The 15161-nt window shown below is 43.9% G+C and overlaps 1 protein-coding gene across 4 annotated transcripts in view; it reads right to left on the bottom strand.

The window, feature by feature from the left end:
• znf609a (zinc finger protein 609a) overlaps positions 1–15161 on the bottom strand; it is a 110555-nt gene that overhangs the window by 20315 nt on the left and 75079 nt on the right. Inside the window, exon 1 of one of the 4 annotated variants that reach the window (XM_060886338.1) lies at positions 5911–6730. The exons of 2 other annotated variants lie outside the window; for them this stretch is intronic. The gene's annotated coding sequence lies outside the window, so the exon portion shown is untranslated. Of the gene's footprint in view, positions 1–5910; positions 6731–15161 lie in introns of those variants that run through there. One more of the 4 variants, XM_060886340.1, reaches the window with a different exon arrangement.

Below are 15161 nucleotides of genomic sequence, written 5' to 3'. Positions count from 1 at the left end.
ATGAGCACAGTGTGCTGGACGGCTGGGACGTGGAAGTGCATTCCGAGCTAAGTTCCTTTTTAGACACGCTGGCATGCTGTTAGCTGGCCTTAATTCATTGGCCACACTTGTCACTTAATTCTGTCCGGCAACAAGAAACCAAGCAAACTACCGGTATAAATCAGCATCCGCTTTGTCTCCATTGTTTGGGCAAAATCAAAGCATTCCAAAGCAACAGAGAAATAAAAAGCAGAATATCGACAGATCAGAAAAGACCCAGCAGAATAAACATATTAAGTGAGCTAAGTATTTATTGAGGCTCAAACAGCTGGACACTGAATAACTAAGTGCTAATTTTTACATTTCATGGAGTTTCCTGAATCACCTTCATTCCTATAAAGAGCATCAGGAATAAAAAAGAAACTAAACGAATGAATTATACACAGAGATATTAGATATCATGTACGATGCAATCCCAGTCTTTAAAATTTAGTCTATAAACAAAACAGGAAATGATCTAGAACGATGCACAACAAGGACTTCGGTAACCATTAAAAAATCCGCACGATGCTAAAGATTTCGATGTTCCGCTGTCGAAGACGTCAGAACTTACGCTCGACTCAACGTGTGCTGACGAATGTAATGTAACCGCCAACGGGTCTGACGGGGGGGCGTGGCTAATCTCATCATGCCGGTCACGAGTATGATGGAGGAGAAGCTACTTGTACTTGAAGCTTTTGTTCTAGGGCTCACGTTCAGCATTCCGCTCACGACTTACAGAACCACGCGGGTCTATCGAGCGAACAAGATACGTGTATTTCCCCCAAATTGTTCCCCGCCCTCGAACACGCTCACGACGCACCAGCAGCAGAAACGTTGCGTTACCGTACTGAGGTTCTCAGAACTCTAAAGCAGTCAGTCAGAAGCAGAATAAACTAGGACATGATGACGATGAAACATTATTATTAGAGGATATCTGAGGTATCATAGCTAATTTTTGGCTAAACAGCAATTTCAAATTTGAAATGTGAACCACTTTTTTTCTGTTTTTTTTTTTTTAGTTGTAATCCATTTCTTTTTCACAAAATTGAGTGTATAAAGTTTTTTTTTTAAATGCTTAAATGCTGTTTTGCTGCCAGTAAGTTTGCAAGCCCAAACATGCCGTGTGTGTAATGATTGCTATGATAATACTGCACACACATAGACCGTAGATACTGATATATACATTGTGTATTAACAGGAACATGAATCTAACACACAAAACAAATAGAAAAAAAAAGGGGGGGGGGGGGGTGTTAACATCAGTCAGGGAAATGGGCTGACACCTCTGCACTCAGCTACCTGTCTCTTGGCACACTTCTTTTAAGTAGTGTTTGCACAGGCACCTTTTCAAGCGCTTTCAATATTACAGGGCAGCGAAAGGTCACGTCAAGTACTCGGTACAAGGAAAGGCATAAAAATTGCACGGAGCTGCTGAACCCATTTAGCAGTTATGTGATACGCTACATTTAATAGCCAGGAAAAATGGACCTGTGAACAGTAACAACACAGACCTCCCTCAATCAAAAACATGGTGCGTCCAGACCAGCGAGTAAACGGCTCCAAACCAAAAACCAATGCTTACGACTCCAAGGCAAGACCACCAAACGTTAACCATAAGCAACTGTGTTCTGGAAGGGACACGCCACCGCAACCCGAGCTCACTTCATGTTTAAGAGACGCAGAGCCAAAGGTAGTGAAGGGAGGTGCAGCTGGAGAACAGGCACTGGAAACAAGACCAAAATTAATATGGAACCGTAGCGGGAGCGACAGCAGCGTTCAATAAAAACAAAGTCCGCTTCCTGGCTCAGTTTCTCTTTTGTGGTTTTAAACACACCATTAGTGGTTCAGAGCTAGTTTTTCTTCAAGCAGGCTTGCTTCTGCCAAGTTTGCGTACACTGGCCCTGCACTCGGTCCACACCCTGGCTCTCTAAATCCTGCTTTTGTGGTTAACATACAATTAAGATTTTCAAACAACTGACATTCTAAGTCAAAAGATGGCTTAGCTGGCTTATAATCCAGACTGATGACAAGCTTTAAGAGTAGCCACCAATAAGCAACTCGTACAGCTTTGCTTAAGTGCAACAATAACTCATTCAAAAACGAGCTACTACTACAAAATATTTCTAGCGTTAGTACAATCCGGCAGGATTTACCTTTATTTGACTTGCGGCTTGACGTGTAGAAACACACCGTCGGTTTGACAGCATGAATCATTGCTGGTAAAACAATTTCCAAATACTCTATCACAGGGTTGGACTAGCATAAGCTTGAGCTAGGAATGAATGTGCGGAATAAGTTTTGAGCTTGGAATGTTGGGAAATTCATTGAATTAATAAATTGCTTAACCCGTCAATCAAACCTGCTATACTGTGGTTTGTGTGTGACGAGGTATCACGAGGTAACCTCTAGCTTTTTCAGGTTAATCCCTGAAAAATGTTCAGGAGCAGAAAACCTGACGACACGCTTTTAACACAGATTTTGTGGAACTTTCTTGCTCGTGATAGAACGAGTCATCTCTGAGTCTTCCACGCTTGAGGCTTGTTTAACAGTGAGCTTTTCTTTAGACCCGGGTGACTGTGGAACCCTAAACAACTTGGATAGACAGAGATGGTACAGTGAGAGTCCTAAAAATACTATACACAAAAAAAAAAAAAATGTATAGTGGCTATAAAAAGTGGCTATTAAAAGTTCTGTTTCAACTGAGAACAAACATCTTTATCAATGGGAAACACACATGACGCATTATCTCACCCACGACGGCATGGATTCGCTGACTTATTGCCAGACGGTGAAGGGTAGGAGCTTTGAAAACGGTCATTTGACCCCGTCTGAGAGTCTGAGTCAGGGCTTGGTCAGGAGGGGGGTGGAAAAAGAGGTCAGGTCAGGTCAAATCTTGCTGCTAAACCACTGCACAAACCCCAAGGGTGGAAAAAGTACATCTGCTCAACAAGTCTTTAATGTTCACCAGAGAAACCACATGTCTGTGTTTTTATTACAATAAAACAGTAAAGGGGGAGGAAAAAGGGAAATAAAAACAGATGACGAGTGACCAAATAGCTGGAATGCTGTCTGTAGTGATAGGAAGTGTGGTGATGGGTTGAGTGGGGGAGGGATAGATATCGATTGGGGGATTGAGTGGGGGATGGGCAGCACTATAGCTCTGTGTGTTCTCTCAGTGGAGAAAAACAAAAAAGTGTGTAGAAGCTTCCAGTTTCTACAGATGAGACAGATTCGAGACAGACACGTGACAGACTACTTGTGACAGACTACTTGTGACAGACTACTCGCGACAGACTACTCGCCAGACTACTTGCGACAGACTCGCGACAAATTCGTGACAGACTTGCGACAAATTTGAGACAGACACGTGACAGACTCGTGAAAGATTCGTGACAGATTCGTGACAGACGACTCGTGACAGACGACTCGTGACAGACGACTCGTGACAGACGACTCGTGACAGACGACTCGTGACAGATTCAAGACAGACTCGCGACAGACTCGAGACAAATTTGCGACAGACGCAAGACAGATTCGAGACAGATTCGAGTCAGACTCCAGACAGACTCGAGACAGACTTGAGACAGACGCGTGACAGACTCGTGACAGACTCGAGACAAATTCGTGACAGATTTGTGACAGACTCGAGACAGACTGCTTGTGACAGACTCGTGACAGACTCAAATCTGATTAACCGAGGTTTAAGGATTCCTTTTCTGTAATAGCAGCTCTGACAGAATAACGGTGAAAAACCAAAGAGCAGGTTTACAGAATTCAAATACAATTTACACGTACACAAGACCACACAGCACGGCATGTCATGACCATTTTATTTGTGTGTTTGATTTGATAAACTGCACCGTCACCAGATCTGAACGAGGACTGCAGCACTTTGGAGTGTTTTTAAAGAACTGAGTCAGGAAACTGGTCCATACAAAATCATACACGGTATTCATCTGCTCTTTATGACTGTCCGAATTACAGTTATTATAAATTAAATAGGGTAAAAAAAAAAGGAGTATTTGAAAAATGAGGAAAATGCAATGCAATAAAATGAAAAAATAAAAATGAGAAAATAAAATGCTGTGCAAAGTAAAGTAGCAAATGAAATAAGGTTGCATAAGCAGTACAGTGGAAAAGAAAAAAAGGAAAAAGGCAGCATAGGAAACAGTACATTTGCTGATTAAACACACACACACACACACTACACAGTGGGAGAAAGACAGGCAGACAGACAGATAGATGGAGCTCATTTACTGACGTATAGACAGCATATCGTCGCTGTCAGGCGGAAACCTCGTATGTCCAAATTTGGTCAATTTCATATTTTTTCACATATCGATGCTATTGGTCAGTCCCCACGTGGGTCTGTTATTTTTACAAGTTATTAACCAATCTAAAGTCTTGAAAATAGCTTGAGCGCAAATCTCATAACTCCATTGGACACTTCAACTGTCCACCTCTTCCTCACTCCGCGGGAGAGCTTCACGTCATATTTCTCCTCAAGAAGAGTCGCAACGAATCAACACGTCTTCTGAGGTAAATGTCTTCAAAACACTGGGCTCAAAGAAAAAAAAATCTTGACCCCCGAGAGTTCTGGTGCTCGTCTGAGGACAGGAATTTAGCGCAAGACAATCCACTGCAACGCGGACTAAACCCTGTGCACTGCAGATAAGGTACGGCGTTTTTTTAATTTCCTAAAAAATAACGGTTTTGGAGATACGAGGATTCCGCCTGACAGCGACGATATAAGTATATACTTTAAACGTCAACTATAAATAGAATTTCAATAGAATTTAACTACACAGGTTGGAAAAGGGAAAATAAATTAACTTTTTTTTTAAATTTATATATAATCACAGATTGGAGGTGGAAGAGTCTGACTACTGAAACTAAATAGCACTAAAAGGTGTTTAATTTTAGAGTCCTCGTTCTAAATATGCTAACTTTCATTTCAGCCCATTCTCTGAGAGATCTACAGCAGATGCTCCACACAACCAAAGCCTATTGAAAAGTGAACGGCTCTTTATCCGTGTCTAAGAAATACAATTTTAATTTGTTAAAAATATCAATTTGGTTTTACGTCAATTGAACATTTTTTGTGTTAAAGGTGCGGTGCATGATGTTTGAAAGCCAATGTTGACATTTGAAATCACCAAAACAAACACGCCCCTAACCCAAATGGGCGTCACCCCTGTTTTGATAGCTCCGCCCCACACGTACATACGTAACCCAGGCAACTATTACGGCGGAACCTGCTGGGGCGGCTGGACGAGGGGATATTTTTATCAGTAAATGAACACAATGACTAATACTATGGTAATACAAGTGTGTTTTTGTAGTACTGTGTGTTGTAGCGTGAAAGGTTTAGCTCCGTTTCACGCCGAAGACGACGTTCGACACCTAGAACCCGAGGCAGAGGTAACGGCAGGTATCCGCCATGTCAGTGTTTCAATCGCTTTCTGCTAATGTCACACATGCGCACTGAACACTCTCTCCGCCGCATATTGACAAGACACGCCCCTTTCTGCTCATTGGCTACACGTTTGTTTTGTTAGTCGGCCCGACTCGGTTTTCTGAAGCGTTTCTCAAACATCGTGCACCGCACCTTTAAGGAGTCTACAGTCGCAGTGTTCTGGCGTATTCATGAGAGGCTTTTTCTGTTTTTCTTTCAATTTTTTTTGGTGTCTGTATTTTACAAATAAAAAGAAGAAAGGATGCCGAGCGAGAAGGGATGCCTGTTTCTAAGCAGTTATACCGTAAGTGATTAGGAACTAGATTAACTTATCGTATTTTCTACGGATATAAAAAAAAAACAAAAAACAAAACTTGTACAGTATTTGCAGGTAAGAGACAAATAAAAGACTTCAGGATGTGCTGTAAACGTACCAGTCGTATCAGGACACGGAGTTCGATTCTCAGCTTGTTCTGTAACAACAATATGCCTTGTTATAGTGTTTACCTGAAACACAACGGTGGTTCAGTGAACAGGTCTGTGAGCAGGTTTTCCAGACACAGCTCTATTCCAATAAAGAATTGAAACTCGATCTCTTTCTGTCGGTCATGACGAACATTATAAAGCAATGGCTTCCGTCTAGAAAACAGGTTCACAGCCAACCCAAAAAAAAAACAAAACAACTACAACAAGAACATGATTTAGCAGGACAGCAGACCTGCTCAAGCAAAGTGGATCCCGATCAATCTAGTTTTTAACTTAACCCCGATGGTGTTGACACGGTTTAACTAACGTCAGGCTATGTTTAAAAAGACTACACTCTAAACACTCTTCCAGGTTAACGTCATTAATCTGAGCTACATAAACAAAGCACAGCTAAAGGGTTCTTTTTTAATAGATGGACTGACAGAGAGAGAGAGAGAGAGAGAGAGAGAGAGAGAGTAAGAGAGAGAGAGAGAGAGTAAGAGGGAGGGGAAAAAAAGAGGGCCTAAGTGTTTAAAAGTCTTTAAACGTCGTCGTGTCAAACTCTCATCCTGAACAGAAAAAAAGTCATCGAGGTCGACAGCGAGGATGAAGGCGGCGGAGACGTCGCTTTGCTTCTCTTCCAACATTCCAGCACATGAGAAAACAACGTCTGAAAGGCAAACGACTGCTGGAAAACAAACAAAGAACAGAGCAAACCACATATTTGGCCATTAAACAGAAACACTTATACACAGCTAGCCAAAACACACAGCTTTAGACTGGGGCTTTTTTTTTTTCCCCTTCCTCCCCAAACCTGATTTTCTCTGATAAAAAAAACCGGAACAGCACAAGGTGTAAAGTACACGACGTGATCTGCTGACGTTCCAAAACAAAACGAGATAAACGCCGCGATTCAGGCTGGATCGCTGCAAAGGCTTTCTTAGGTCAGAGGCACAATGAGAAGAACATTGCTGTAGTAACACTCTTGAAATCAACACCGCAGAAATCTAAGGAGACTTAATCACAAGCGATGAAAAGAACATCACGCAACATGTTTCGGATATTAATCCGAGAGATCGTTTTCTCGTTCCTTTCCGTAGTCGCTCGCGTAAAGCTCGAGCTGGCTACAGCCCAGAATATAGCAATACCTCCAAGTCATAAAACAAATCGGGCAACACACGGCCCTGACCTATAATTAGAGAGCAGGAGTCACTGAAAATCTGATTCATGGAAACCAAAAGCTCTCTGTAATTTGAGTTTAGCTTGGCCTCTGGAGGCTGCCCTGCTGACCACATTCGAGGTGCTAAATCTGTAGGTGTGGAGATGCCAAAGCCCCGAGTCTGACGGTTGGAAAGGCAGGTCGAAATGCAGCGTGCGATTCGCGCCAGACTACTAAGTGACATGCTGCAATATCAGCCCAAAACACACACACACACAAAAAGAAACACACAAACACAACCACACAACTGTCACAAAGATTACATGACTGTTAACCACAAGCCTTCTGCAACCCAAGCCTTTTGATTTCAGTCTTACACTAGAAACAAGCTCGAGAGCACGACGGAAACTCCCCGCTGAGTCTGAAAGTAACACCTCAGGGGAAAAATAGCAAGGAAACATTATATGCATGAGCCAAATAAATTCATCAAGGAACCTTTAAATCTATAATGAATGACAGTAGGAGCAAAAAAAAAAAAAAAAAGCTTAAGCGATAACAAAGAGGAAGCATAAGTTATGTATAATGGATAGTGAGCAAATAAGGTCAGGCCTGTTCACTTTCATCCGCCACTTTGTACCCTACATTCACAAGAGCCCCATTATTCACAACAGCTCATTAAATGTGCAGAGTATGTTTTTAAAAAAAAAAAAAAAAAAAAAAGCACCGTTAGAGCTCCAAAGTGCCTGTCTGGCTCTTACATAAAGAGCGGCACAATTACACGAGGCTTCTTCTCTCGAAAGGGGCAGAGATGCAATCCGCGATGCCGCCGAAAGCGTGTCATTCAATATGCAAAACGATAGCTGATTCGAGTCGTCTCACCTTTCACACTCGAAAACGACTGCTCTCGTTGTCGTAGCATGACGGCTTTAAAAAAAAAAGGGAGAATTTTCCACCTGACTTCTTCACAGCTACCGGATCCCTGCAGATTTCCTGTTAGGGTCTTGTCAAGATGAAGAGTGGAAGTGGCCTTTTGTACGCGGCTCACCCGCAGCCGGCTTTCAGTCGTTACAGAGCGAGCGCTCTCTCGCAATCTGAAAGCGTGGGAGCCTGCTATGGATGACGAGAGTCACACGGGCAAACAGGTGAACAGAAAAAGCGGTGGGCCGGAAGAGCCCGTCTAGGTGATTTACATACCACAGCGTAACCAACTAACACCAACTAATATGCAGAGTGGGTGTGCAAGAAGTCTCAGGGTGATGCAATTAGCGTGAGCGGCGTATCCGTTTAAAAACAGAGCGCCGTATGTTACAGTCAGTAAAGATTTCAACTTAAAATAAAACATTCTGAGACCTTCGTTTAAGATTTTCATCATTTTCAACATTTCTCAAACCAGTATTGTCGTTACGGATTAAACCACGAGCTTTGAATTTAATACACGTTACAGATTAGTCCCTGCCGTACTAAATTAAATTATGAGCCAATGATAAGTTCGGTGCCAAACATCGCTTGGCAGCCTGCGAGTTTTGGCTCCCTATTGTTCAGCAGCAGAATTAAGCGTTTCAGGCCAAGCACAGGGCCTTATGGGAAAGAAGAGGGGAAGGGTTGTGAAGGCAATGGGGGAGGGAGGCAGAAGGTGGGGGCTCTCAGCAGGGTGTTTCCCTAAGCTTCCCCTACCCTTAAGTACAGCCGCAGGGAATCCGATCGCCTGCTGCTGAGACGAAAGACAGCCACACGTACTGATATCACAAAGAAACCAGATCTAGATGGAAGTCATTAATCAGGCTTTACACAACGGCAGAAGCGCTCCTGGTCTCAGGACAAAAATCCACACGTTTAACACTTCCAACCAAGCATTTACCTGTTAGAGAGAGAGAGAGAGAGAGAGAGAGAGAGAGAGAGAGAGAGAAGCATGGAAAATGAACAGTCTAGCAGGAAAAAGGTGTGGCGTCCTCACCGACACCTGCGCTCTCTGTTGCTAGCAACCACAAGTCTGCTCTCTGCAAACCAACAGAGGCTTAAAGGGCTAATTTTGGTCCCCGACTGAAAAGAACCTACTAAAAGAGACACTATACCTCTTTCTCTTACACACCAATTCAGTTTTGGCGAGAGAGAAAAAAATAAATAAATAAAAATCTTGAATCCCTTCTACCCAAGAAAATGAAATGAAATGCTGTTCGATTCCCTTTTTATATAACGGCCGTCTATTCGAGTTAATATTTCCTTAAATCTCTTCTGGCAGCCGTTACCATCAGTGATCCACCGGGATAAACCGCAAGGTTGCGCAAAAAAAAAAAAATTCCCAGGCCAGTTGAGGCCCCTGTAACAAACGGCATTACTGAGCTCTTGTCATGGGTTCTCAAAGGGATTAAGGTTTGGACTCTGACTGGAGCACTCAAGCCCAGTTTATTTCTGCTGGCTCGGTGCTTCAGAGAGCTGCAGGCTTTTATCATGGACTTCACTGTAACGTGCATCACTTCCAGTTCAAACTAACAAGCTTGCTCATCCGTTGCTGCTGAAATCTCCATAGCGTGTGGTTTCGCAGTTGATCTCGCAGTAGTTTCCTCTAGCTGTCTGGCACGAAACACGACAAAGCTGCACCGAAGGATGTTCAGGGAGCTTTGAAGTGGTTTTTTAGAACTCGTTTTTTTTGTTTAGAGAAACGTTCTTCTCTTTCCATTTCGAATTAGTGCCTATAAACGAAGAAGCAAATTCAGAAGTGACCCTAGTAAAATTCAAAGCAGGAATTCCAGAGAGATGAAAGCTTATGATTAAGGTTATTGTGCGACGGTGTTACAAACGAAGCTTTAAACCGATCGACGTGAAGGTGCTTTTATTCTCGCTCTTGTAGTGTTTTATGTTTTTGTATCGGTGCCAAAAAATGCTAATTACCCTACTTCAGAATCTGAACAAGATTTCTGCCATGTCTACGAGAGGGGGAAGACAGAGAGAGAGAGAGAGAGAGAAGGAAGAGGAGTGGGAGAGAGACAGAGACAGAGAAAGAGAGAAAGGGAGGGGGGTAGAGGGAGAGAGGGGGGAGAGAGACAGGCAGAGAGAGAGAGGCAGAGAGAGAGACACACAGAGGCAGAGAGAGAGAGAGAGAGAGAGAGAGAGGGGCAGAGAGACACACAGAGGCAGAGAGAGAGAGAGAGAGAGAGAGGGGCAGAGAGATGTGGGCAGAGAGAGACACAGAGGCAGAGAGTGAGAGAGAGAAAGGGGGTAGCAAGAGATGGGCAGAGAGAGACACAGAGGCAGAGAGAAAGGGAGAGAGAGAAGAGAGAGAGAGAGAGAGAGAGAGAGAGAGAGAGAGAGAGAGAGAGAGAGAGAGAGAGAGAGGGGGAGGCAGAGAGATGTGGGCAGAGAGAGACACAGAGGCAGAGAGAAAGGGGGGGTAGCAAGAGATGGGCAGAGAGAGAGACAGAGGCAGAGAGAAAGGGAGAGAGAGAGAGAGAGAGAGAGAGAGAGAGAGAGAGAGAGAGAGAGAGAGCGAGAGACAGAGAGAGAGACACACAGAGGCAGAGAGAGAGAGAGAGAGAGAGAGAGAGAGAGAGAGAGAGACAGAGAGAGAGACACACAGAGGCAGAGAGAGAGAGAGAGAGAGAGCGAGAGACAGAGAGAGAGACACACAGAGGCAGAGAGAGAGAGAGAGAGAGAGAGAGAGAGAGAGAGAGAGAGAGACATAGGAGGAAACCACATGTTCTTTCAAAAACAAAAGTCCAGGGAGTGTGTTAAGGCAAAACAGAAAAGTGCCGAAGGGCAGAAACCTATTAGTTACTGGAGCAGCTCTGTGGTTGACGTTTCAATAATAGGCTACAGATTTTGCTTTTCTTATATGAAAGAAAGAAAGAAAGAATGAGAGAGTAAAAGAGGAGGGAGAGTGTGTAATGAGGATTTATTGGGGGAAGGGCATTTAAAAAAAATATTAATATATAAAATTAGCTAAGAACACAGTCAAGGCAAGTCTGTTATATCTGACCTCAGTGTGAGAAGCAGCAGAGACACAAACACCAACAGCATCATATTAAAGATGCCACTGGTTCAGTACCAACACTCAATGACAGAGAGATACAGCAGAGGCTAACAAATCACGTTCGCTAGCTAACACACGAGTCCGGTCACGTGACTCAGATGCCGGGAAACTGCCTCAACTAGCGAAAGCACTCTGCAAGCATTCTTCAAGCTGAATCACAATCCACAATGATATCAAGACTGATAATCTGCTGAACCGAAAGTGCAAATAAATAAATGTAAATAAATAAGTGACTGACAAACGAGCAAGGATTTAATATGCTCCGTGTTTAAACATTCATTCATTCATTCATTCATTCATCTTCTACCGCTTATCCGAACTACCTCGGGTCACGGGGAGCCTGTGCCTATCTCAGGCGTCATCGGGCATCGAGGCAGGATACACCCTGGACGGAGTGCCAACCCATCACAGGACACACACACACTCTCATTCACTCACGCAATCACACACTACGGACAATTTCCCAGAGATCCCAATCAACCTACCATGCATGTCTTTGGACCGGGGGAGGAAACCGGAGTACCCGGAGGAAACCCCCGAGGCACGGGGAGAACATGCAAACTCCACACACACAAGGTGGAGGCGGGAATCGAACCCCCAACCCTGGAGGTGTGAGGCGAACGTGCTAACCACTAAGCCACCGTGCCCCCCTCGTGTTTAAACACTGAACACATTACTGTATATATTAATCTGGGTTGGATCTACATTTACATTTCATGTTGAATCCAGCAATTTCCTTTAAAGTGCACCAACTCCTCCATACTGTCAGCCATGCTACTGTGTTAGAACACAAACAAACCGGGAAGGAAACATGATCATCATAAGCATCGTCGTTATCCGTTTGGTTGTGTATCTGTCAAGGAGAACATGATGTCTCGTGACTTTTCAGTTGATTAGTATCATGACATACATGATGAAAACAAATCTGGGAGGAGTTGTTGTTCTGTTGGTCGCTCCCTGTTCAGGGTCACCATAGTGGATCATCTGGTCCGTATATTTGATTTGGCACTGGTTTTATGCCAAATGCCCTCCCTGACGCAACCCTCACATTTTTATCCAGGCTTGAGGCCAGCACTGAGAGTTAGCTCTTCAGTGGCTGGATTTACTCCTTGCTCATGAATCAAACCCAGGCAGTGGCAATGAGATCCTGATATGGTGTGGTGTGGTGTGGTGTAGTGTGGTGTAGTGTAGTGTGGTATGGTGTAGTGTGGTGAGGTGTGGTGTGGTGTGTTGTGGTGTGGTGTAGTGTAGTGTAGTGTGTTGTGGTGTGGTATAGTGTAGTGTGGTATGGTGTAGTGTGGTGTGGTGTGTTGTGGTGTAGTGTAGTGTGGTGTAGTGTAGTGTAGTGTGTTGTGGTGTGGTATAGTGTGGTGTGGTGTAGTGTAGTGTAATGTGTTGTGGTGTGGTGTGGTGTGGTGTGGTGTGGTGTGGTGTGGTGTAGTGTGTTGTGGTGTGGTGTAGTGTGGTGTGGTGTGGTGTGGTGTGGTGTGTTGTGTTGTAGTGTGGTGTGGTGTGGTGTGTTGTGGTGTGTTGTGGTGTGGTGTGTTGTGGTGTGGTGTGGTGTGGTGTGTTGTGGTGTGGTGTAGTGTGTTGTGGTGTAGTGTGGTGTAGTGTAGTGTAGTGTAGTGTAGTGTGTTGTGGTGTGGTGTGGTGTGGTGTGGTGTGGTGTGGTGTGGTGTGGTGTGGTGTGGTGTGCTGTGGTGTAGTGTGCTGTGGTGTAGTGTAATGTAGTGTAGTGTAGTGTAGTGTAGTGTAGTGTGTTGTGGTGTGGTGTGTTGTGGTGTGGTGTAGTGTAATGTGGGGTGGTGTAGTGTAGTATGGTGTGGTTTCATTCTGCGTGTCAGTATTCCCACAATCCTGCTTATTCCTGTTGCTCTATACAGAAGGAATATCTGTTGTCTAGGCAACACAATACATTGTGAGGTATATTGGACATATTTTTTCCCATAATACTTTTATCTAAACACATTAACACACTACAATACAATACAGATCTACGACAGCATTGGCGTGCGTTCAGACACCTTAATGGACACTACGGAGCAAAACAAAGCCAAGATCGCGGCCGGATCGAGTCAGAAAACGAGCTTCTACGGCAGAGCGAGTGGAACGTCGTGCGTCCGTGAGCTCTAGTGAACTGACTGTTTATCACTAGCAGGAGTGAATTTCTTTTAACACCTTGTCACATCGTGCTTCTGCCTACAGGACATCCTACACCTCTGTTTATCAGAGGAGGCTTTGTGTGAAGCAGCCATGAGGAATGCAGCTAAGCTCGGGGACAATGACGCCAATGAATTTGTGAGTGCAGGAAAAATCTCATGTGTAAAAAAGCTTCGCATTCTTCGAGTGTTAGAGCAGAAGCGTGACCATTCAGATTGCTCCGAATTTCACTCCTGTCCCCTGGAAGAAGAGCGTGTTACTGCTCCGTTACGGTAAACCAGCGTGGAAAAAAAGTGATCTTCCAGCTCACTAAAAAAAAAAATAAATAAAAAAAATAATAATAATAAAAAAAATAATAATAATAAAAAAAAAAAAATCAGACTAACAGTTCTGTCGTCATGACAACAGCAATATCGGTCACTGGGTATGAAGTGAGAGACCGGCTCGTGTCCTGAAATACTAAGATTTTTTTTTCCTACTAGCGAGTGGAGGTTAAGCCGAGGGAAAGAAATCCATTCTGGAAAATAACATCAACTTTCCCTTACTCCAGTATAACTTCCTTACAACGTTCGCACCTCTCAGGCTTCTTCTCCTCCTCCCATGTATCTCCACCCGTTTCCTCCGTGCCTCATGTCTAACCCATGACTCACTCTAGCAGAGCAGCGTTCATTTTTTTGCAATAGGAATTAAGGTCAGTGTTGGGAGCGGGAGCAAGTGCAAGAGCAGGAGCAGCATGGGAGGGAAGGGAAGTGAAGTGAAGGGTAAATAGTGAGAAGATAAAGAGATAAGAAATGCTCAATAACAGAGGGCAGATTTCCTGTTCAGCTCCTTTGCAGTAACTCTCTCTCATTCACTCATTTTCTACCGTTTATCCGAACTACCTCGGGTCACGGGGAGCCTGTGCCTATCTCAGGCGTCATCGGGCATCAAGGCAGGATACACCCTGGACGGAGTGCCAACCCATCGCAGGGCACACACACACACACACACTCTCATTCACTCACGCAATCACACACTACGGACAATTTTCCAGAGATGCCAATCAACCTACCATGCATGTCTTTGGACCGGGGGAGGAAACCGGAGTACCCGGAGGAAACCCCCGAGGCACGGGGAGAAAATGCAAACTCCACACACAAGGCGGAGGCAGGAATCGAACCCCCAACCCTGAACGTGCTAACCACTAAGCCAACCTGCCCCCCATTTGCAGTAACAGTTTAAAAAAAATAAATAAATAAATTTTATATTGTAAAAAAAAAAAAAAAAAAGGTACAATTTTGGTGACGGTGATTACGTAGGTATGAATTTAAACAAATTAGCATATCGTGACGTCACTGACCGGGTCTTCAACCCGTGCCTTCGGGCGCATCGTCGCAAACCTTATTTTGACGCGGGCTACTGTATATAGACCACAAACAAATTTGTTTGAACGGTGACCGTGAACATTTTGTTTACTGCAGCCGCAGCCATCGTTACCGAGCGTGAACCGTCGACTCTGACAGTGAACGAGAGGACGAGACGAAGCGAACGCACAGTTTGTAGTGTGACATCGTTAACCGATAGTGTAAACATAGATGACGTCACGGGTTTTTATTTAAAAGAAAGAACGTAGCCTTCGTTTGTATGTAGGCCTGGGAAATTTATATATTTACAATTCTTACTAAAATATAATTAATGTTATTTTATTGCTTTTGTATTAGTTGTTTGAAGAGTAAAAAAAAAAACGGTCGGTCTTAACGCAAATTTACAACCGGCAAGTCGGTCGGAATTAAAGCAAAAAAAAATTGAGTCTGTCCTAAATTGAGGGTCGGTCTGGTTACGGCAAACAAGAATATTTTTAAGGATGGCCTGATGTGAGCGGATCAGAGCTAAGA

This window comes from Tachysurus vachellii, chromosome 14 (assembly GCF_030014155.1).
Source record: "Tachysurus vachellii isolate PV-2020 chromosome 14, HZAU_Pvac_v1, whole genome shotgun sequence".
Lineage (NCBI taxonomy): Eukaryota > Metazoa > Chordata > Actinopteri > Siluriformes > Bagridae > Tachysurus > Tachysurus vachellii.
Note: the sequence above shows the minus strand (reverse complement) of the source record. Positions and strands in the feature narration are given on the sequence as shown.